The 6,552-nt window shown below is 48.3% G+C and overlaps 1 protein-coding gene across 4 annotated transcripts in view; it reads left to right on the forward strand.

Moving 5' to 3' along the window:
- mrgbp (MRG/MORF4L binding protein) overlaps positions 1–362 on the forward strand; it is a 19,884-nt gene extending 19,522 nt beyond the window's left edge. For all 4 annotated transcript variants that reach the window (XM_055651938.1, XM_055651940.1, XM_055651939.1 and 1 more), the window contains exon 5: positions 1–362. This exon is cut by the window's left edge and continues 262 nt beyond it. The gene's annotated coding sequence lies outside the window, so the exon portion shown is untranslated.
- Positions 363–6,552: the final 6,190 nt, after the last annotated feature.

Below are 6,552 nucleotides of genomic sequence, written 5' to 3' on the forward strand. Positions count from 1 at the left end.
CTGGAAATGTCTGCCTACCCCTTGCAGTGGGAGTGGGGAGAGGGGGGTCGCTACACACAGCCGTGGGACCGTACCCCGCCCGCTGCCTCTGCATCCAGCGGCGTTCCAGGGGCCGCAAGGGGGGGATCCAGGGGCCGCATGGTGGGTCTCAGCTAGTGCCCGCCGTTCCGTTGCACCCCCTCCCTCCACCCAGGGGTGGGATGGGCAGAGCTGGCATCAGCTGGTCCAGTAAATGGTCCAAATACACCGATAGACCTGGGCGAGAGGAGTCTCGTGTTACTTTCATTGTGCTCCCCCTCTTGTTATTTGTTTATGAATGCATCTTTTTTTCAAAGATTTTCTTATTAAAACCAGGTTGGAGATTTCTGGCTTGGAATGGCTTTGTTAAACTAACTGAGAGCTCCGCAGCACATTAACAGCTGTGAGGAGCGAAGGAGATCACAAAACGTTTTGGACACTGCCTGGTCGCACGGGGAAATGTTATCCCACTTCCACTTCCACTTCCACACCCTCGGGACAATTTACAGAGGGCTAATTAACCTACAACCCGGCACGCTTTAGTGATGTGGGAGGAAGCCCACAGAATGTACAAACTCCACACAGCAGCCAGAAGGTGAAATTTTAATCGTATTTCGTAACTGGCTCTTAGTTTAGAGATACAGGCCATTCGGCCCACTGAGCCCACACTGACCAGCGATCCACCCACATTATCCTACACACACTAGGGACAATTTACAATTATACCAAGCCAATTAACATACAAACCTGTACTTCTTTGGAGTGTGGGAGGAAACCGAAGATTTTTGAGAAAGCCCACGCGCTCACGAGGGGGACATACAAACTCTGTGCAGACAGCACCCGTAGTCGGGATTGAACCCGGGCCTCCGGCGCTGTAAGGCAGCAAATCAACTGCTGCGCCATCGTGCCACTGGCCTTGGAAGAAGTACTCTCCCAGACAGTATGGCGCTCCTTAGTAAAGTGTCTCTCCACGGAATACTGCCAATCTGACAGTACGCCACTGCTCATTACTCCTCCACCAACACTGCAACTCGATGTCCTACCTCCCACACTGGTATTTCCTCGACAACTCTGACCAACACCGTAAGAAGTTGCAGAGGTAGCCCAGTCCATCATACAGACCAGACTCCCCTCCATTGACTGCATCCACACTTCCTCAATGCCTCAGAAAAGTAGCCAACATAATCAAAGACTTGACCCACTTTTGTTTTACACAGTGGGTGGTGGATACCTGGAACGTGCAGCTAATGATGGTAGTAGACACAGATAGAGAGTGGCATTTAGGAATCTTTTGGATAGTAGGCGCATGGATATGGATCATGTGCAGGCAGAGATTAGTTTATATTCCATCATGTTGGGCCAAATTCAAGTGCAGTGTCATACCACTTCAAGCAGGCAAGGCCACCAAATTGTGCATACCACTTCAAGCAGGCAAGGCCACCGAATTCAAGTACAGTTTCCGACCACTTCAAGCAGGGTGCAAGGCCACCAAACTCAAGCTCAGTTTCATACCACTTCAAACACGGTGCAAGGCCACCAAACTCAAGTGCAGTTTCATACCACTTCAAGCAGGGTGCAAGGCCACTGTAAATAAGCAAACTGCACAATCTGGAGTTCAAGATCATCTTTAATCAGTACCCATATTGTAGCAGTACAACAGGTCATTAGTTCATCGTTACCGCTTCCAAGACCAGTGTAGGAAGTGGGTGTTAGTATGAATCATACAGTAGGGTGGAGTTAGTGATGCTATTCTACTATGATTGGTTCACATGCAATAGCCAATCTACATCCTTCCCCGTAAAGAGCAAATATAGTTAAACACACATGCAGCTAGAATTCAAACATACTCGCCATATCTGCCAGTCGGTCTACTAATACGGCCCGAACGTGTACGGACCAAGCGCTCTCCCCCTTCGCCAGAAAAGTTAGAGGGAGGTGGTGAACCCAGAAGTGAGAAAGCAGCAGGGGACACCTGTGGTGACCGACAGGGGAAGCATGCGGGAGAGGTAGTGTCCTTGTTAGTCACGGCCGCCGGTCGTGGTGGAGTAAGGGACATGCTGGAACTAGTGGCCATGGCAGCAGACGGCTGGAACAATAGAGGTGAGGCGAAAGGATCGGCTGGTGGTGGACGTGGTTCCTTCACAGCCAGCAAGTGTTGGTGGCTCCGACGGTATAAGGTGCCATCGATGTCAACAAGGTAGGATCGGGGTTCTTTGGACAGGTCAACAACGCAACCTAGACGGGAATGTCCCACAGTAGTTTGCAAACGGACGAGTTGGCCCGGAAGTAGTGGTTTAAGTGGTTTGTTGGACTTGTCATGTGATCGTTTCTGGATGTCGTGTTTCTCCTGGATGCAATCCTGGATTGTAGCTGGCTTCAACACCTGTGGCGCCAGCTTCTGCTGGGCAATTGGTATCGGTGGTCTGGACATCAGGCGTTGGGCTGGTGAGCCCAGGACCCCGTCTCTAGTGATGTTTCTGAGGTTTAAAAGGTCGAGGTACACATCTGACTTGGCTAGGTGGGCGCGTTCCATTAGCTGTTTTGCGCTTCTGACGTCTCAGCGAGCCCGTTCATTTGTGGGTATTCGGTGCTGCTCGTGACATGGTGGAAATTCCATCGGTTAGCAAAGTGTTTGAAGGCGTGACTGGTAAACTGTCTTCCGTTGTCTGTTTACAAGCGGACAGGTGTGCCGAATGTGGAGAAGTGTTTCTGTAGCTTTTGAATGACCATTTCTGATGTGATAGAAGGCAGTAAATCAAGTTTGAACCGGTTAGAATAGTAGTCGACCAGGACTAGATAATGTTTACTGTGCCACTCGAAAATGTCTGCCTCCAACGACGTCCAGGGCAGTGCTGGTGGAGGTTGTTGTAGCAGGGGCTGTCTCTGTTGGTGTGGCGCCAGGCTGTTGCAGATGCGGCAGGAGATGGTCCTGCCCCGTATGTACTTGGCCATGCCAGGCCAGTAAAACATATTCTGTGCGTGAGCCAGCGTGGCCTCGGTGCCTGGGTGGCCGCTGTGTGCCTCTTTGTAGTATTCGCCACGTAGTGATGAAGGGATCACGACTTTGTGGCCCTTAACTATGACACTGTCCTGTATTACCAGTTCATCACGGACTAAGAAGAACGGCTGCACCTCCAGTGGGGCTGCACCTGGAGCTGGATTGCCTGTCTGGCCAGCCTCTCTTGATTATGGATGAGAGCAGCTGGTGAGTGCCGTTGGCGGCTGTGTGTTCGGCTAGACGGCGCAATCGTTCCGTGGGAACAAAGTCAATGTTGAGAACCGTAAACTCGTCCCGTTCATAGGGGTGTCGTTCGCTGGATGCCCGTGGTGCGCGAGAGAGGGTGTCAGCAACGAGCAGGTCTTTACCCTTTTTGTAAACAATTTTGAAGTCGAATCGCTGGAGCTGCATCATCATACGCTGCAGACGTGCAGGTGCAGCATGGATAGGTTTATTGAGTATGGTCACCAGAGGTTGGTGGTCTGTCTCGACCGTGAAAACATTCTCAAAGACAAAGTTCTTGAATTCAGAACAAGCGAAGACCACAGCCAGCAGCTCTTTCTCAGTTTGCGCGTAGCGCTGTTCGGTATCCGTCATGGTGCCTGGGGCACAAGAGACAGGATGTAAAGTCCCATCGGCAGATGATTGTAGGCAGGCGGCGCCAAGCCTGTATGGTGAGGCATCGCAGTTAACTGTGACAGGACGCCTCAGGTCGAAAAATATCAAGGTGGGAGCGCTGATCAGCCTCGGTTTTAAAGAATCAAATGCATGTTGGTGTTGCTGGAACCAGGACCAAGCAGTATCCTTCCGAGTTAGTCGTCTCAGAGGCGAACTCAGCTCACTGAGGTTCGGTATGAATGTTCCCAGATAGTCTGACTTCTGACACCATGTAAATAAGCAAACTGCACAATCCGAAGTTCAAGATCATCTTTAATCAGTACCCATATTATAGCGGTACAACAGGTCATTAGTTGTTAGTTCATTGTTACCGCTTCCAAGACTGACCAATGTAGGAAGTGGGTGTTAATATGAATCATACAGTAAGGTGGGGTTAGTGATGCTATTCTACTATGATTGGTTCACATGCAATAACCAATCTACAGCCACCAAATTCAAATGCTGTTTCATACAATTTTGTGCAGGAGGCAAGGCCACCACATTCAAATGCAGTTTCATACCATTTCATGCAGGGTGCAATGCCACCACCTTCAAATGCAGTTTCATACCATTTCAAGCAGGGTGAAACCATCATAAAACCAAACAAAACACCACACTCACAGTTCAGTAGATATTCGGTGAGTTCGGTAGATATTCAGTGTGTTCAGTGGATTCACAGCTCAGACTCGTGACCTCTCCCTCCCCCATCATGCAGAGACTGAGCCACACCCACACTGAGATTCTTAACATTTTTTTAAACACTAATAACACTTTTATTTTTCATTGATGGGAAGAATCCTCTGCACCTGATGAGCGGAGGGGGACTGAGTAAGATGGCCAAAAATCACAGCCGCAAGTGGTTGCGTTATCTAAAATCAATATACAGTGCAAACAGGAAGTTGTCACGTTTAGACTTCCAACCATTTGCAGTGCTTTTACTTCAACCGAAACTTCCACCAACCATTTGCAGTGCTTTTGCTTCAACCCAAATCCCCACCAACCATTTGCAGTTCTTTTACTTCAACCCAAATCCCCATCAACCATTTGCAGTGCTTTTGCTTCAACCCAAACCCTCACCAATCATTTGCAGTGCTTTTACTTCAAACCAACTACATTTTCATTTTCAAACCACATTAAGGGCACTCAAGATCAGTAAAACCACACTCACAGTTTAGTCGACATGTGTTCAGTGTTATTCACAGCTCAGACTGAGAGACGTGACCCTCTCACTTCCCCCATCTTGCAGAGACTGACTGAGGCACAACACCTTCGGGTTTTATAGTCCCTCCCCCCTCCCACCAGCAGGGGCAGCAGAGAGAATCTCAACATATTTGAAACATTAATAACTCTTTTATTTTTCATCGATGGGAAAAATCCTCTTGTCCTGCGCAGCAGATGGGGACTCTGAGTAAGATGGCCAAAAATCACAGCCGTAAGAGGCAGCGTTTTTTCTAAAATCATGAAACAGAAAAACAGGAAGTGGTCAAGATCAGACTTTTAGTAATATAGATACACTCGCAGATATACACACTCACACACGGTGGCCGTGAGGCCAGTCACCAGTCATTCAGGGAATGAGGGGCAAAGAGTCAAAGAGAATGTAAGCTTGGTAGTTGGGTTTCTGTGGAAACAAAATAAACCAGCTTTTGCTTAGCCACCATGTTATTGGGAGTGGAGGCCCCTGTACGAGTTGCCAGACACTGATCCTTGCCCTGCTGAGGTTGGCAGTTTTAAACTGATCCCCTTTATCCAGGTTTCTAATTTTAAACCATCCAAATCCTGAGGTTAAATCTAAATCAAAATGTCAAGCAGGGCTGCGAGCAGGACATGCATTCCCTCTTCAGTGTGATGTGTTGGGAAGGTGCTCAGTACACGGTCCCTGGTGACAACCACAGTCTAGATTTAACAGAGTACAGTACAGCGCAGAAACGGGTCCTTCAGCCCACCATGTCTGTGCCGAACATGATGGTAAGACCGTCACTTATCTTCCCGCATTTAATCCCTATCCCTCCATTCTCTGCATATCAATGTACCTATCCAAAAGTCTATTAAATGCCACTAAACGATTAGGAAAATTAGGTTAACCCTTCATCCATTGAAGAAACTGCCCCTGAATAATGATGGGGAGTAGGAACTTCACGGCAGGTCCAGCAGCATCTTTGGGGAGACATCAAGAGTCCATAAGCGGTATGCTCTGCCAAATATTGAAAGGATTTCTGGTATCCTCCCACACTCCAAAGGCATACATGTTTTTAGATTAATTGGCTTGGTGTAAATTGTCCCTAGTGTGTGTGAGATAGCGTTAGTGTGTGGGGATTGCAGTTTGGTGCTGACAATGGGCCAAGGGCTTGTTTCCACACTGGATCTCTGAACTCTAAACTAAACTAAAGGTCGAATCCAAAATAGAGGTAGAGAGAGGATAGAGAGCAGGAAACTTCCTCTTGGCAGCGAGATCTAAAACTAGAGTGTGCAGGGTGAGGTTTTCGAGGGGACTTAAGAAGGAATGTTTTTCACCAGGAGCATGGATGGAATCGGGAATCATGAGAGGCTATGGAGCCACGTACGCTCACACATTTAGGAAGTATCTCCACCAACAGCTGAACTGCCAAAGCAGAGCAGGCTACAGACCTATTGCTGGGAAATGGGATGATAGTTTTTTGTTACCTGTGAGGTACAGTGAAATGATTTTGTTCTCCAGTCAGCGGAAAGACTATACACGATTACAGTTGAGCCACTCGACAGTGTACAGATACAGGAGGGAATAGAAACATAGAAAAATAGGTGCAGGAGTAGGCCATCCGGCCCTTCGAGCTAGCACCGCCATTCAATATGATCATGGCTGATCATCTAAAATCAGTTCCACGTTCCTGCTTTTTCCC

This window comes from Leucoraja erinacea, chromosome 21 (assembly GCF_028641065.1).
Source record: "Leucoraja erinacea ecotype New England chromosome 21, Leri_hhj_1, whole genome shotgun sequence".
In the NCBI taxonomy this organism is placed as follows: domain Eukaryota; kingdom Metazoa; phylum Chordata; class Chondrichthyes; order Rajiformes; family Rajidae; genus Leucoraja; species Leucoraja erinaceus.